General features: G+C 42.2%; 1 protein-coding gene and 1 long non-coding RNA gene across 2 annotated transcripts in view; one reads left to right on the top strand and one right to left on the bottom strand.

Moving 5' to 3' along the window:
- Positions 1-17,389, bottom strand: part of lpp (LIM domain containing preferred translocation partner in lipoma) — a 136,288-nt gene that overhangs the window by 87,088 nt on the left and 31,811 nt on the right.
- Positions 9,382-17,196, top strand: LOC142935158 (uncharacterized). The gene is made up of 2 exons (XR_012947785.1): positions 9,382-9,540; positions 16,768-17,196. It is a non-coding gene; the product is annotated as an uncharacterized LOC142935158 (long non-coding RNA).

Below are 17,389 nucleotides of genomic sequence, written 5' to 3'. Positions count from 1 at the left end.
CAGAACCCAACACACACTGATGACCTCAGCTTTCAATCACTAAAGTGATTCATGGGCGACTTGTCTGAATAACGACTTCTAATTGCTTCGCCCCGTTAGACTTCAAATCTACTCTTCTAATGGAGAAACGGTCCCAACCACAAATGATCGACATTTCTGTGGTTTGAAAGAATGATCAAGGAATGCAATAAAAAGGAAAGTATTAAAAATAAAAAACTAACAAGGACGTTATTTCTGAAAAGAATATGTTGCTGTGGAATTTTTTAAATGTTTTGCCGTTTGGAGCTCAACAATCCGCTCCATTGTGTTGAGGTGGAGGCAGAAGTCTCAACAAGAGATATCTCAAAACCTACGCGACTAAAAACTAGCAACTTGCTGCATTATCAGGTGTAGGAATATATGGAATATATATTTTAGACGAGCCAACTTTTTAATACGTTAAAGGACGGGCCTGGTGTTCTTCTATTAGTCCATCTCGTAACACTTTCTGACTTCCTAAAACAGCAGCGCACTGTAGTTCTTAGCAACAGCATAGAGGGCAGTTCACATGCTACGGTTTTGCAAACATAAATCCATTGATGTCTCGGTGCACAAGTGTTCCCAAACACCCCTTTTTTTTCAGGGTGCCGAAGAACAGACAATCACAGCCAGCGGATATCTTTTCTTTCTTCTGTAATAAATATCAGTCGAAGTTAAATATATGGAGGCCTTTTGGCTACCCGGAGCTTTACCATCTGTCCCGACTTCAACCTTGTTTTTTTTTTAACCGCAACATGTGAACGGCCACTATTTCTTCAGGTCCTGAAAATGTGTCAAATCACCTTTTGACATCATGATATACGTCAGCCAGGACAAAGAATCTACTGGAGTCACATTTGAAGGAGTATGTCTGACGTTCAACTGCCTCCTAAACAGGTATTACTGCAGGTATTCAAGCTTCAGCATGTTAACTATTTGACTGTGTTCACTGTGCATCCACTATCATGAAACACTTTGGTGAAACACTTTAGGAGTGGTCAAACTGTTAAAGTAAATCAAATAGTTTGCTCATTTTATTAACGTAGAAAGTTTGTATCTCATAGAGCGCGCTGTTGTGATGCATGTGAGGCATTAAGTGCTTCTTGTACCGCCCGCCGCTGCACAGTTAGAGAACACACGGTCATGTGACGGATTTCCTGTTTGATTTTGGCCTCATGCTCGATCGGGTGTCTTTCATTTCTTTGAATAAAGTCACTTTACCGGTGCAAGGTCCGCACTCCATCTGTGCATCATTAATAGCTGCTCATGAAACAAGGGCCTCGGCTTGAGATGCTCTTTCTCTACATTGGAGAACTCCAGCACGGGTTGGAGACTAGCATGCCGCAGTGACAGTTCATCAGCCTATCACAGTCACAACTTCAGAGTTTCCACTTCGCCCCGTGTGTGTCTGTGGGAGGAAACCAGAGCAGGCAGAGAAGAACCCACACAGACATCGTACGCGGCACATACCATATGTGTGGAACTTTGCTGCAAACACATTCTGACTCAACAGATGTGGCCTGGTTGCGATACGTTTCTCAGACCTTTGTCTCCTGCGCTGGCACGGCGTAACACTGTGTGCGGAGAGGTCTGATGAGACGAAACATGACGCGCTTTTATGCTTATTTAACTTTGACTTAGTGTTCTGTGATCTCCTGCTACTTAATAAGATGAATTATGCATTTGCTTACCGCTCGTCTAATTCAGCTTTGATGTGTTCAGTGATGATGAAAAAAAACTGAAAGTCCCTCCCTCGTGCAGATGACGTGAACACGAACACGAGAAGGCTTGTGTACACACACACACAAATGGATTGATATGTAAGGCATATGGTACAGGTCGAAAGTGCGCACACAGTAAAAAAAAAATAATAAAAAAGGCTACATCCGTATTGAAGCCTCATGAAAAGAAAGTCAATTGTGATTGCCGGGGCGAGGTGTGACACCGTGTTTAACAGTTTGCTTTATGGGGGCACAGCAGTCGGGCTGTCTTCTCACAGCTGTTCCGCTGCACTTTTACAGCTGTCATTGAGGAACTGCTGCAGGTGTTTCTGCTGCATTAATCTTTCATATCCACCAAGGAAACTATCAAACAAAAACCATCCAAAGAGGACCACAGAGAGTACAGAAAACATAAAATGGCAGGGTTCAGAGATTTAGTTCGGGGGGGGGGGGGGGCTCTCATGACAGGCTTTCTAGTAAAATCTTCTGAATCGCATGTTGAGAACGTTACACTGAACTGCAGAACTTCATCATGCAAAAAAGCTGCAGTAGCTTCAACAGCTTCTTTCTGTTGCTCTTTTTTTTTAAACAGACAAATACACAAATATCTGTGGTGATTGATTCCTGTTACAGCAGCAGACGCAGAAGTGTTTTGTTTTTAAGTGTCAAAAATGATCACCCTCTGAAAATGTGACGTGAGTAACAGATGAACAACTTAGCAACACAGTAGTTAAAGCTAAAGCTAGGGTAGATCATGTATTTTTGTTCTCTTTACATCCCGACAGCAAATAATAAATTAAATCAGGTATCTGTGGCTGTCGCAGGACTGTAATAAGCCCGTCCAATCATTTCATTGACCTAGCGGCCTGTCCAACAGACCAAAACCAAGATGGCGACGGTCAAAATCTAAAATGGCGACGGCAAAAAACCAAGAAGACGGGGGCCAAAAACTAAGACGGCAGGGGCCTGAAACCCCAAAACCAAGATAGCGACAGCCAGAAACCAAGATGGCAACAGCCAAAATTCTAAACTTAAGGCTTCAAAATCGTTGACAACAAACCAACTGGTGACTAAGTATACTTCCTCTACACAGTCCATGGAAGACTTGGACTTTTACTTTCATTTCATAGTATTTGGCAACACTGGGTTGGATTGGTCAGTTGGATCATGTTTTTAATCTAGCTCTTTCTTGCTGGTTTCTCCAACACTTCCTATGCAAGCTTTACGTTAAAGCTAAGGATCTGACACGAGACTGCTGAGCACTGCAGTTTTCAGCAAACCTCACTTCATCAAGAGAAAATAGGGTATTTGTCGGGTACTATTTTCAGCAGCAGATTAATACACATGTACTGCTCTGGCGTGTTTGTCGACAACAATGGAGCTCTATGGCACAGAGCACGAAGATACAAGCTTTGATCTAAACACAATTCTTGTTAGTGGGATCACTTTATTGTTGCATTTGGTCTTTTCATGGGATTTGCTGACAAATAGAGATATATAGAATAGCACCAAATAATGGTCCATCTGCTGGTTTGCTTTACACAACAGTACAAAGCAGGAGATTGCAAATGAAAAATTAGCAAATGTCCTCATGCACACTATATATTAAAGGGTTACTAGTGCAGTCCATAATACTGGAAGTGTTACGAAGTGTTCCTAAGTTTATAAGGAAAACCAAAATAAGATTTTAAGTCCAATTATGCCGCTTTTCTTCCACCTTGTGCTTTGTCCCATGAGTGGAGTTCAGTTAAAACTACACAGCCCATGGTTCACTAGGCACCGATCAAAACATCACTTCAAAAAGACACTGCAGAGATGAATATGGAGATACACTCTGGCTGGCAGATCTTTCATACCAAATAGTGGGGTGGGAGGCATCTGGGATTCGTGCCGCAACGCGCGGCGGGTCGGCCATGCGGATGAAAACGCTTTAAAAATTAAAGGTTCCCATCTGCAAGAGGTTGCTGCTGAGTCTTCCCAGCATCGGACTCGCTCTGCTTTAGAGCGCTGGTTGAATGGCTGAACAAGTTAATGCGACATTACACAAACAAGAGCTCGCTGCCCGCGTTGCCCCGCTCAGCAGCGGGGAAGAGCAAAGAGTTCAAGTGGTCATTATGAATCTTGAAATGTTTTGTGCAAAGGGGGTAAATATTTGAAAGTGCCGGAAGTCTGACACCACGCGATGTGTCGACGTATTAATAAGAGCAAAAGGCTGTTTTGGACCTCTTTCAACTGTTAAAACTTTTATAGTGGGAGTGCAACAACGGCGTCAGGGCATCAGAGGACTGGGCAAGTCAAACATCATGTTCTGAAACATAGCCACTGCAAACAGCACAGCGACATGGCCAGATCACCACAACACCAGCTGAAGAGCAGGGAATCTATTTCTATTGCACTGCAGCGGTCTCATTTATTTAAGGCTGATTTCACAAAAGAGTCATTGAAAAATACAATTCATGGAACATACATATAATCCAAATTAGGATTTAAGTGCATGTAAATGTGAGAAAGTAAGATTTGACTTCTTTATCGCTTTAAGACAGGAATTCCCAGTGCGTAAATGTGAGCCAGTAATTTGTTATCTGACTTATCCCCATGTATGGATTAAGTAAAGTAAAACATGACTGATAAATCCCAGCACAGTGAGAGGTCTTGGTAAATCCCCAGAGGGATAAAAAACATATCCAGACAAGATCTTTGCATATGTTTCATCCCTATGAGGCATTGGGTTTTTAATTAATTAATATCTCAGAGTACGGTCAGAGCCAGCACCACTCAATTGTCATTTCTGTACATTTTAAGAAGCAAATGCCAGACTGCTGTCTCTTCTTTGTAACAAAACCATTGCAGCTGGTGCTTGAGAATAAAAACTTTGAAATAGCGAGTTTTTTGGACGGTTGCAACTGGCGGTTATTTTCATTATTGATTAAAATGCCCAATATTTTATCAATTACAAGGCACACTTGAGAGTATTTGACCATTAGTAACAGCATGTTGTTAAGAGCTGGTCCTCAGTTTGTTCATCATGCACGCCGCCAGTTTTACAACGTTCCACTGATGCAAAGTTTGTGTCGAGCCAGCAAAGGCAATGGATGAGATGTTTAAGGAGGGAGGAAGTAGATTCAGACAGCAGGGACACATGCAACGCATTGTGTATAGTTACACAGAATGATTTCACTGGGCACCTAAAATGTAAGAAAACAGTGAGAAAAATATGATCCATTTTCCAGAGTCCAAGGTGATGTCTTCAAATGTCTTGTTCCGTCCGACAAATAATCCCAAAACCCACTGATATTCAGCTTACAATAATATAAATCAGAGAAAACCCTCACAATAGAGAAAGCTGGCAGCAGAGAATTGTTGTCCTTTCCGCTTGAATAAGGATTAAAATAACTGCGAAATTATGGACAATTAACCATAAAATGAAATGGGTGAAAGAGCTGCCATTCCTTTTCCCGTCAATTGACTCTTCACTGTCACTTGTGTCATCTCCAGTTTGTGTGATTCTATCAAAATTAAAGTGATTCTACTAATATGTAATTCAGCCGGTTACTGTTTTTTTAGACTTCACTTCAGAATGAGGCACAGCATTGGTTTGTATGCTGCTGTTCACACGCAGGTACGGATCATCAGAGAATACATCTTCATTGAGAGTCATTGAGAGCATTATAGTAGATTTCAGAGAAGCCCTGGTCTGATGTACGGTAGCCCAATACAGGACATGAATCCCTGGTCTGATGTACTGTAGCCCAATACAGGACATGAATCCCTGGTCTGATGTACTGTAGCCCAATACAGGACATGAAGCCCTGGTCTGATGTACGGTAGCCCAATACAGGACATGAATCCCTGGTCTGATGTACTGTAGCCCAATACAGGACATGAAGCCCTGGTCTGATGTACTGTAGCCCAAAACAGGACATGAAGCCCTGGTCTGATGTACTGTAGCCCAAAACAGGACATTTTCAGAGGGCATTTGTGGGCCATATCATCTGTGTTATGTCAACAGTCTTTCATTTGCTGATCACTAAACTACAAGCTTTCATCAAGGGAAGAACAGGAGCGCTCACACAGAAGTAAAACCAGTGACTTCAGACAGAGAGTCTGACTGCACTGTGTGTGTGTGTGTGTGTGTGTGTGTATATATATATATATGTATGTGTGTGTGTGGGGGGGGGGGGGGGGGGGTCTTGATACATCACAGTGAAGGGACTTGGCCTCTAACACCAACAACCAGTCCGTCCTGTTTCAACACTCCAGTCTCGCAGTCACTCGCTGTAACTCAATCCCCGCGCCAGCATTGGCCACTTAACACAAACCGGCCGTGACAACGAGAGGTGAGAAGGCTAGCAGGCAAAATCACCTTTGTGTTGTGTCAAAGCGAGTGTGCTCAGAGCAGTGTGAAGAAGAGGGTCTCAATCACAACTCATCGTGTCTACACTCACACCGCAACCCGACGAGGGGAAGGGGGGGGCTGAGTCCAAGTTTGACAGCAAGTGTGCCCCGGAGAGGAGAGAACAAACTTGTTGGGCCGGTTACTCTTCTCCTTCCACATCAGCAGGTGCAACAGTGGGCTCTTTGTTTCACATCGAAGCGATCTACACGAGGCTGCTTCAAGTGTTTCCGCCGTTAACTGTCGCGGTGTGTCGAGTTTTAAATTGCAAATGAATTGTTCATCATTGACGGGGACGGTTACAACGTGTTTTACAGCTCCATTCTGTTAAAAGGCCAGAACCTTTCAGACCTGTTTGTGTGAGGAGCTATCAGACCTCATAATTAGGCTAATTACACAGAGCGATCATATGAAGGTTAATCACATGATAAACATTGCAATTACCAATTTGTTTTCCCCATTAGCTATTGTGAGGACCCCAACCAGTTGATAACCATTACAAATGAGATTTGGAGCTGTGACTACTACAAAGAGTAAAAAGCCCCCCCCCCCCCCCCCCCCGGGGGCGGCGACAAAACAGGATAACAGGTTAGAGATGAAACGGGTAGCTGCACCGCTTTCATTTACCTGTAAAGACATCACATGGAATGTATTCTCAAGTTGACAATAGCTTCAAGGTGTGAAATAGCTCTGCTGCTGTACGTCTGAGCGCACAGATGCATTACAGGAGGTCACTTACATTCCCACTAAAACCTGCAGGTGTTCAGTGCGCTTCGCTTTTTGTTGAAGAAATGATTTGACACTTTCATGGACCTTTGAGTCTCTAATTTGATTCAGTGTTCCGCTCTGTTTAATGTGTTTGTGTATGAGTAAGCATGTGTATGTGTGCATGTATGTGTGCGTAGATGGTTCACTGAATGGGCCTACAGGGTGCAGGCAAAGACTCAAAGCGCCAACAACTACAAAGACACACAAGATGACCACCAAAGAGGCAGAATGACAACAAAGAGATGCAAAATGGCCATAAAGAGACACCAAACCAAATCCTTTTTTGTTTTTGCATGATGTGAAAAATACAATAAATGTATTTCCAGTCGAAAAGCAACGTAAGTGACAGCCGGCTACATCAGTCACAGATATTAAACTGCGACTGTCATTGGCTACAGATGGAACAGGAAGTGAAAGCAGAACTTTCGGTCCTTGTTATATTTCTGACCTCTTGGTGCCACACAAGCTGGTACATAATTTGAGATCCTCAGCCCCCCCTCCCCCCCCCCCCTCCCTCCAGTCATTTATAATAGTGATTCCCTCCATGGCAAGCGTACGCTAACAAAACCTTCTTGGCTTCTTCAACTTCCTCCTGCACCTTTATTTTTTTGGCTGTCATTGTGTCTGAAGTTGGGTTTTTTTTCTATCTGCGCTAATAAACTGAACCTGTTGTAACATTCATACACACAAAAAGAGGATCAGAGAAAGTTTTTAAGGGTCGAAATCCACTGTTTGAATATGCTCTTTACGCTTCCATTGTGCTCAAAGGTGTCATCGTTAATTTCGGAGTTACAGCGCAAAACAAGAATTACATCCCAGCATCACTTGGGCATAAAGAATAGCACTTATTCCTCCAGTTAATCGCTTTGTTTGTCAAAGTAACACCTTAGTAACTTCCCAACAAGAGTTGCATGACTTTTCGGAGTAGTTTACTGGAGTTGATGGCCTTTGCTCCCTAATGACAGAAGCACAACTTTTCTGTAAATATGTGAATCTGACGTTAATGCTGACTGACAGCTCGTATTGGCTTGGGATGTATCAAATAGAATCGGGTGGCTTGCATGACTGGAGTATGTGCTCCTTGATACTGCAAGTGGTAAGATGCGACGTCTCAGGAGTTTTATCTTATCTGAGTCTCAGGAGGTCTCTGACTGACAGCTGTAAATATATCTCAACCTTAACCATCTCCCACGTACCTCTGTGGTAGATGGCACACTTTAAAAATATATATATTTGCATCAACAATAAGCAAAGAAAGGATCTGCATGCTTCACACTTTCAGCGAATCAATAGCAAACGGCAGGAGATGATCCAGCTGCACTTGATTGTAACGGGTTACGTTCTGCTATAGAAACCTACAGGGACGGATGCATGAGCGCCACGCCTCTAAAGGAGAACATAACAACGCTCGTGCCACTACACAGTGCTGTGGCCGCAGTTCATCCTGCATTAAGTACTGAACATTTGACCTAAACTGCATTTACATTGTAAATTAGGGTTTTCCTATTTCAGTTTAAAAGGCTTTGATTAAGTGAGGCACTTTCAGGCAATTACTTTTCAGAAGTGAAAAGCCAAGAAGAAATGGGCAAAAGAAATATAATAAATAAGTTTAAATTTGCTGGGAATAGCAGCCATGCAGCGTCACAAAGCAGTAGATGAGCAGCCATGCTCGTGGCTCTGTGAGGCTAATATTCTTTAAATGACAATGTGTCCTAAAAGTCATGCAGTTAAGCAACACCCTGACTTTCACTACTGGTTTCTTATTTGGGAGTTTGTTCTTGGGTAAGAACACAATCCTAAGTGGTGACGTGTTTTCTTCAATTTTAGAGTTGTTTAATGTAGGATTTAAACGACGATAATACATTTGATTATCTATAATATCTTGTCATTAATTTCAATGCAGTGGAAACCGCTTACATGGATCACAGAGCGTGGGACACAATCATTCCTGTACAAATGTTTAAATCATTAGCTGATAGTAATCCAGTAGTCCGTTTACAGTGTTTTTTGTTCCTGTATTCGTACAGCTACAATAAGCAATATGTCATATACAGCTCTGTGCTGTATCATAGTGTATTTGAATTATGCTCAGTACTGTATACAGTAATTCAAAAAGCATTTGGAACAGTCGATAAAATTCTGTATATTGCGAAGCTGTCTGTTTCATTACTTTATAATCATATAATAAATATACAAATGTCAATTAGATGCTAATCTGCATCTAAAATAATGATGACCTGCTTATAGTAATTCAATTGAGCCAGACAAACGTGATCATATACGAACATTTATAGTAACACTTCAGGAGTAATAGCATCCCATGCATCTGTTGTTTTGTGTGAGTTTATATAAGACAGAGTGTGTGTCGCTCACTTCCTGCAGAAGGTTTTTGTTTTGTAAGATTGGAGTCCGGTGCTCCACCCGGTTTTGACTTTCGTGGGGGCGTTTCCCTTTCTGTGTGTGCACACGGCCATGCAGTCTCATGCCCTTAGAAGAGGGTTGGCAGAGCGTTCACCTAACAGCTGACTGGCATCATCTGGCACACGCCTTCAATCAAAGAGGACAGTGGGACTCATCGTTATGAGATCATCATCCTGTGGTCTGACGTCGGCTTTAGAAAGAACTGCATTGGATAATGAGGTGCGTTGCTGGCATGTTGATGTTAGGCAGGTATAATGTGTTGGTTTAGCATGTTAACATGCAAACATCTCAACAGCAAAGGCTGATGGGTAAGTCATGAGGTTTGCAGGTATTTGGTCATAAACTAAAGTTTCGGATAAAATTAAATTTTGAGTTTTGCAATTATTCTTCTGGGGACTATGAATATAATACTTTTTGTCAGCGTATTGTTTGTCCACCTGAGAGAACTGTCAAGTGTATTTTGAACCCCACTCAGTATGAATCTTGGTAAGGATTCCAAAATAGCCAAATTTAAAGAGTCTTCTTAATAAAAGGGTTTTCTCCATGTGAGTGATGAGACTCCAACACAGTTTTCAGCCAAAGTTCAAATTGTTTTGGTTTGATGAAGCAGATTAGCTTTTGAGTGTTAAACTCCAAAAGTTGCTTTTAATTGTTGCTTGAATAAATAGATATACTTTTGAAACGGTATTTCCAGAGGCTTTAAGAGAGAAAAAAAAAAAAATATATATATATATATATATATATATAGCAGCCAATCTAAAAATTCAAGATGTCGCAATTGGCCAAATATTAAGATTATGTATGAATAGCATTAATCCTGTCTGAGTGTGCCTCATCTGCTCATTACATTACAGATAAAAATGCAAACAATACAATTAAAAGTCGTAATTTTTCTTTTGATTGTTTAAGTTCTTAAGTCTTTGGTAGACGGACTTTAAAAGACAACATTGCGTCTCATACTTGCTGTGCTAGCATAGAAGCCCTTCAGCGCACAGCGAACTAGACGATGTGTGTGTGATGAGCGATTTAACATCCAGAGCAGCTTCGGGAAGAACATCGGACCCTTGCCTCCGAGAACGCCGCGCCTGTGCCCATGACGTCTGAACATGAAGTCAAACCGTTAATCCAGTAAATTTACAGAGGTGACAATGAAGGGCCGTCACCCAACGCCGGCCTACAGCTACGCATGTCACTCTAGTCTAATAGATAGGTAGCTAATAAGCGCCTTTGGTTTTCGGAATGCATCGGGGCAAAGTCAACAAAGTAGAGCTTATCTGGGAGGGAACAACAGCGAGGCAACGGGAGCTGCAGAGTTGCCTTGAACGGATAAATCATCTCATCGAGCCGTCATTAATTGGCCTCATCTGACAGGCATCGTCCTAGGGCCTCTTATCACAGCAGAGGAGACGCTAATCATTCAACGGGAAGGCTTTGGTTTGTTTTTTCTGTTGCTACCTGCATGGACTGATGAGGGTAAAAAAAGGAACCCGTGTGGTATCATCTTCAACCTTGATATGTTAATTGCTGCCTTTCATTTGTGAAATGATCCGTCTCAGCGGGGTCTGCTGGTAGAATGAAAGCAGAGTACGGTGGCCGCTCCACTTATTTTAAACATGTGGCGGGAGCAGTCGTTGTGCGGAATGTACGCAAACGCTGAAACGTGAGAAAACGTTGGATTGTAGCGCATAGACACTTGCAGCATGGCGTCTTCCATGTTAGTCTAGGTGATAATTAAGTTGACTGGGGTTTCTGTTTGAAAAATAAATTTAAAAAAAAAACACATTCCACCGGCGGACAGAGTTAATTACGATCCACAGAGCGCACAAACAAGTGGAGAAGAGTGGCCGTCCCACCGTAGCCGCTGGTGAAGACCGCAGCGATGAAATACGGCAGGAGGGAGGCGAGCGTGTAATTTGGCGGATCAACCTGTCAGCTGTGTATCTTTATAATGGCGTGTGTGCGGTGCGGGAGCTGTAAATCACTTTTGAATACCCGTTTATTTAAAACCGACGGTGACCGGGATGGATCCGGTTATCTCGCTGCATTTTTTAATCTAAGTCCCGTCTACTGTAACACATTCATGACATGATGTCTCTGTACAGTAGAGCTTTATCTGCCACAACTAAACGCTCAGAAACAAACACCTCCGGTATTATTCCAGCAATCGACGATTGTTATGCTGACTGTGTATTTATATAAGAATATTTCATAACCGTGGTGACATATATAGAAATTAACGCTTGAGTGAAAGGATTTTCCCGGATCAATCAGTTCGTTAGAACAAGTTTAAAAATAAGTGTATTATTCTATTCTGCTGTGGATTTTCCCAGTTCCTCATTTAAAAAAAAGAAATTGTGAAACGTTGCGACCTGACAGTAACTATCCCGCCATAATATTACCATAAAACTCATCTTCTGTCACTATTTATCACACGGGAGTGTTAATGAGCCCATGCAGCATGATGATGCAGGGTGACATCACTAGAACTGTCCCATCAGTGAGTTACCTGTCGGTCTGTAGAACTTCACGTTTACACCTCTTGGTTGGTTTGTAAAAAGTCAAAATCAACCACACTGGAGTAGCACTTATTGTGACGTGGGCTAAAGTGCAACAACTGATGCTTTTCCCTGAGATAAAAGGATATCAGGCTCTTCATTTTGTTTTATTGGTTTTTTGCCTGATTCACCTCAGCAGCAGTATTGGTTCGGTGACATGTACGGAAAACACGATAACACAACAAAGCTGTGAGGTCTCAACGCTGACGTCAACATATAATCTCTCCGACACCCCGAACGCTGTGAGATCTTTAGAAGTCAGACTGAGTTAACACAAACCTCCCAAGCAGTGTGTGTGTGTGTGTGTGTGTGTGTGTGTGTGTGGGAGAACTCCAATGAAATTACAACATTCTTTTTTTCCCTCTTCAGTTCTGCCTTTGTTGTATTTTTATAAGAGCTGACAGAGATGTGTCAGCTCCCATTCATGTTTCTTAATGCAGAGCGATAAAGCTCTGCATTAAGAAACAGAGTGAAGAATCTCAGAATTTATGAGAAAGAATGCATGAAAAGCAACGAGCTCCAAGAACAGTTCAGTCCACTGTTGGAATTAAGCTTCAGCAACAGTTCTTGGTGTACATTTAGTCGAGAAGATAAAAATATTCGAGGTCAATGGAAGATAGTGATTTTGCACCAATCAGGATTTAGCGATATTTGAATGGAAATCTGACTCCAGCTGGTGGGTTGTTTTTGCTTTTGATGACAGCGTTGTCGATCAAACGGGACTGAAACGCACCCACACATTCTCCATGAAGAGTTTTTGACTCTCTCAATATAACAGACATAATACATTTGCCACGATTATTTCATGTTATAGAGGAATCGTGTTTTCAGGGGCTTTGAGGTATTCTAAAAATGCTCATATGTGTCCTCATGCAACGGAATAACACCGAGACAAAACCCCTCCAGGAGAGAACTACTGTTGCTGCAGGTGAAACACGTCACAAATCAGGAAGTGAAAAGAATCTCCCACAATGCTTGTGAACGATAGGTTTCCTCTGCACAAAGCGCCTGCTGACCAGATGCAACGCTCAGCACAGACTAACTGAATAACGAGCGACTGCAAACTGAACTGTGGACGTAAAAAAAACAGAAGAAAAAAAAAAAATTGTCACAGAATGCATAATCCCTATACTGTAGGAACGGTGGCTTAGCGGTATTCTGGATTCCACAGTCTCTGTAAAGGTGTAGCTACAGCAGCATATGGCAGTCACCCCCCCCAAAGAGATGCTTAAATCCTTCAGTCAACAGAACCTCATCGAAGAAAATGCTCCTCGGTGAGACGTTGTCCACCTCAAACGCCAAACTTGTCCCGATGCGCAGCCAATGAGGACACTTCTGTTATCTTTAGTAAAAAACTTTGAGCGATTTATGAATCCGTGACAGCGAGCGGACACGTCTCCCACTTCAGCGAGTGTGAGATTCCCGTATCGCAGGTATTGAGCTGTTATTTTGATGTTGAACACAGCTTATCCTCTACTGCCGCAATGTGCGCCGCACGTCTATCCTCTCATTCAAACTTCTATTGGGTTCTGGCTCGGGGGACATAATCCCTCTCCCCGGCTGGCTGGCTGGCTGGCAAAGCCACATAGAATCAGTTCATCAATAACACTTTGTTTACAGAGTACAGATGACTTTGCCCGAGAATCTCCTTAGCACAGCGCGGGATATAAAGGCATGAATGAGCGTAAGCTCGTGACAATTTCATCTGAAGCCTGTTTTAAATCCTTGAGCTACCATTTAAGCAATTGCAGCAGACAGAGATTTCGAGTCGCCATTGTGTCCGAATCATTTGGGCTCGGCCCCGATGACAGAGGCGGACAATAGAGCCGGGGGTGCTTTACCCCCTTTTGTCTCGACTTACAGTTGTTGCTCCAGTTGTGCACTCTTTACTCAGGAGCAGAGAAAGGCCCAGTGGGCTGGCGGCCACGGCAGCGCTTCTTCCTTCACCCTCTCTATCTGTTCTGCAGGACCGCGGATACATGACAATGAGCAGCTTTAGGTCCAGAACTCATGCTCGCTTTAAAGCACTCACAATACCAGCGGCTAAGCTCACTGTGAGGTTCTGAGCCGCTGAGGGAGAGGGTTGGTATGAAAACAGCTATCAGCGAGAGAAAAGCTTCAGATTGATTACAAGGTAATAATCTGCATTTGAGGGTTCTATAAAACATTTCCTGTTTGGTCTCTGTTGCAATCGCTGGCTCTGCACTCACACTAAAAATCAGCAGGTTAAAAAACTGATCCAGAGTGAGCAACAGAGCACCAACGCAATCCTGGGTTAACTTTAGCTGGAACCAATGTGCTGTTTTGACCCAGTGTGTTTGTATATATATATACACACACTGTATATATACACACTGTATATATACATATATATATAGCTGTTGGGTCATTGGATCACAACGACCCCTTGGTTTTACACCCATGGGTACTGGGAGTTAATCCATTACTGCACAGTATGTTGTGTATAGGAGTCAAAGGTCTCGGGCCTCATTAGGTCACGAAGCTTGCCAACAAATTCTCTGAGATGGGAAACAACATCTTTTTAAAGAATGCTTGAAAATGTAATAATTTCTGCACTTTGCCTGATCGAAAAAAATGTAATAATTTGACAAATACTTAAATAAAATGCCCCGAATAGTACCGATAATTGATCCATGCCGATTGGTCGTCGTGCAACAACCGTCCATTAGCCCAGAGGGGATCCACCAAACTCCCCTCTCATCTATTTATTTGCATATGGGTGTGAAAATGCATCGGTAAGTTTGGGCATGACACAGATAGATTTTTATTTACTATTACATTTGTTGAGCATCTTACTTCTCGATTAACAGATGTTTTGCTGCTATTGAGTCAAAATAATTGCACATTATTTGAACGAGCAGGTGGAACAGACCAGTGTCCCCGATGGGAAACACCAGACTCAAGCAAACTAAAATACACAAACAATGAATCAATAAATATATGTATTTAAATACCACGTGTGCTCATTCAACCCACTGTAGTGGATCAAACAGCCATTTAGTGATATTATTTAATATTAACAACAGAACGAGTAACGGAGACATTATTACGATATCCGTCAAAATGATCAGTTTGGAAAAAAAATAAACACCTGAAAGGTATTCAATTATAATATCAGTCAGCCAGGACATTTTATTACATTATTGGTCGAGTTATTACACTACAAGGTTTTAATACATTTTCCATCAGGTTAAGTCAAGTCAAGTTTCTCACATTTTGAGGAAATGTATTTGGCTGCACATCCAGCGCAGATATCACATTAAAAAGATGTAAACCTGATTCTTGTCCCTCTAATTTTCACCATTTCAGGAACTAAATCTGTCTGAGACGATGTTCTCTGACTGTTCAAGTTGCAAAATCCATTCGAGAGAAAAGAGAGAAATCGTTGAAATTCTCCTCCGGGTCGCCTTCACTTCACTACCGCCTTTTAATTCTGTAAGTTGTATTAGCATACTGGGCAGATAGATTTGCTAAAATGCAGGTGCACGAGGTCACAAACAGCAGATGTCCACCTTCACAGCGCCATACATTCGGCACAGAGAGGCAGCACTTCCTACTGCACAAAGATGCGTTTGGTTCCTACAGTTAACAGTGTGATTTGATTATTTAGATCCACAGCAGAGTACATCACAGAGATTGTCCTCCACTGCAGACGGGGACTTTAGCTCAGGGATTTCTTGCCGATCGCTTTGGCAAACATCTAACAGCACAGATGTGTTGTTGTTGTTTTACGCTGAAACCTTCTTGAAAGGCCTTGGTAGAAGAACACAAAAAAATGTAGGCGATTGTCTAAATCTAAAAAATTGGACACATTTGGACTTCCGTGAGTCATCCGTGGATCACTTCTTAAAAACAAATCCGATCTTTGTGGAGCTCCTGAAGAAAAACAAAGTGCTGAAATCCTGCTCGGCCAGCAGCATCTGTGCAGCGTTAAACGCTCGGGACTCGTTTCTAATCGTCGGCTTCTCCACTGCAGCGCCCTGACCCTCGGCGACACCCAAAGACGATTATTTGAAAAGCAAAGTTAATAAACTAGTTGTTTTTTTTGGAGGGCTTTATCCTTAATTGACTGATAGCTGTTGCTGTTTACATGTCCCTGCTGCTTAAAAAAACCAAATCCAAACGCGCTCACTGGTCCAGCTGAATATCCAGCCAGGGGTATCTATGTCGGCCCTCTTAATCACTCTGGGGTCGTCTTAATCTTCCCGTCTTAAGCGCGTCTTATTTACTTGTTTTCGGCTCCTCACTTTCCTTGCAGAAAGTGATCGCGGGCAGCTCAGCTGAGCATCATCCCGCGCTGCGCTGTCTCATGGAAGAGCTGCAGTAATTGCTGGAGAATACTCCTTCATCCTCAGTGTGTAAACACGCGGCCTGATAGCCACCATTCAAACATATCTGCCGAGCTGCGAACAAAAGGCAACAATTGCTCCATCATACGCCGGTTCAATACGCCATTATTTTTCCATTGCAATTGTTTGGGCACGCGGCGCCCGCTCAGGCGACAGAGCAGCATTGATTCAGTGGAATAGATTCAGGCTCACAGTGTTGGCATTCTAAATACACACTCTAGTTGGTAGAGTGTCCCTGCGCCAGACATGAAGTTCACCTGATGATTCACTTCTGTGTGAAAGAAAACGGAGGAATGCAAACTAAGACTGCGCAGCTATAATGTGAAATCTTTTGACACTTTAGGAGTTCAAATCAGGTAAAGAATTCATTTAAAAAAAACAAAAGCTCAGAAATTCTCCACATTAGGTTCTTATTAAAGAAATACGACACCCAAAGTCTTTTCCCAAAAACAATGCAAGCTGCAAACAGAATTCAGTATTCAGAGATGTTTTGGTGAACATATGTTGGCGTTTGTTTACAGGAGTCCTTTGAGAGGGTGAAAACGTGGCGCCATAACGGAGGAGAATGTTGCCTTAGCCGGGATTTTAGGACAACTGAGGACGTGGTGAGGATATTTGGACCAGAAACAACAAGAATGTCTTTTTTTTTTTTTTTTTTAAATCACTGTGATTTTTGTGTCGTTTATCTATTTATTGAACTGTTCACTGATACTTTGTGTTGAATTTATTTCCTAACCTCTAAGTGCTGTTCAAAGTCTTTATAGAGTCATTATTTTTGCAGTAATCAAATCTAAATGTATGGGTGTAATTCTACTGGAATATGCTTTTAATCAACCAATAGTGTGGAAGTGTTTTATTGTGAAATTTTAAGAGTTGCTTTAGCAAAACAACAAAAAAACGTGCCAACAACTCTTTCCTATGAACAATAAAAGATGACAATTTTAAGACAATTTTAACAGCCAAATTTCAGGCCTCCAAGGAGAGTGGGGGAGTGTTCTTACTACTGAATGCTTGCTTATTTTTTTTGGGGGGGGGGGGGGGGGGGGGGAAGAAAGGAAGAATAAAGAAATGAAGAAGAAAAAAAAGACAGACCCTGTGGCATGACTGCACTATCAGCCAAATGTGATGATGTTAATGAGTTGC

This window comes from Anarhichas minor, unplaced genomic scaffold (genome assembly GCF_050575085.1).
Source record: "Anarhichas minor isolate MPS153535 unplaced genomic scaffold, ASM5057508v1 ptg000071l, whole genome shotgun sequence".
Classification (NCBI taxonomy): Eukaryota; Metazoa; Chordata; class Actinopteri; order Perciformes; family Anarhichadidae; genus Anarhichas; species Anarhichas minor.
The sequence above is the reverse complement of the archived record's forward strand: the minus strand, read 5'-3'. Positions and strand labels throughout refer to the sequence as shown.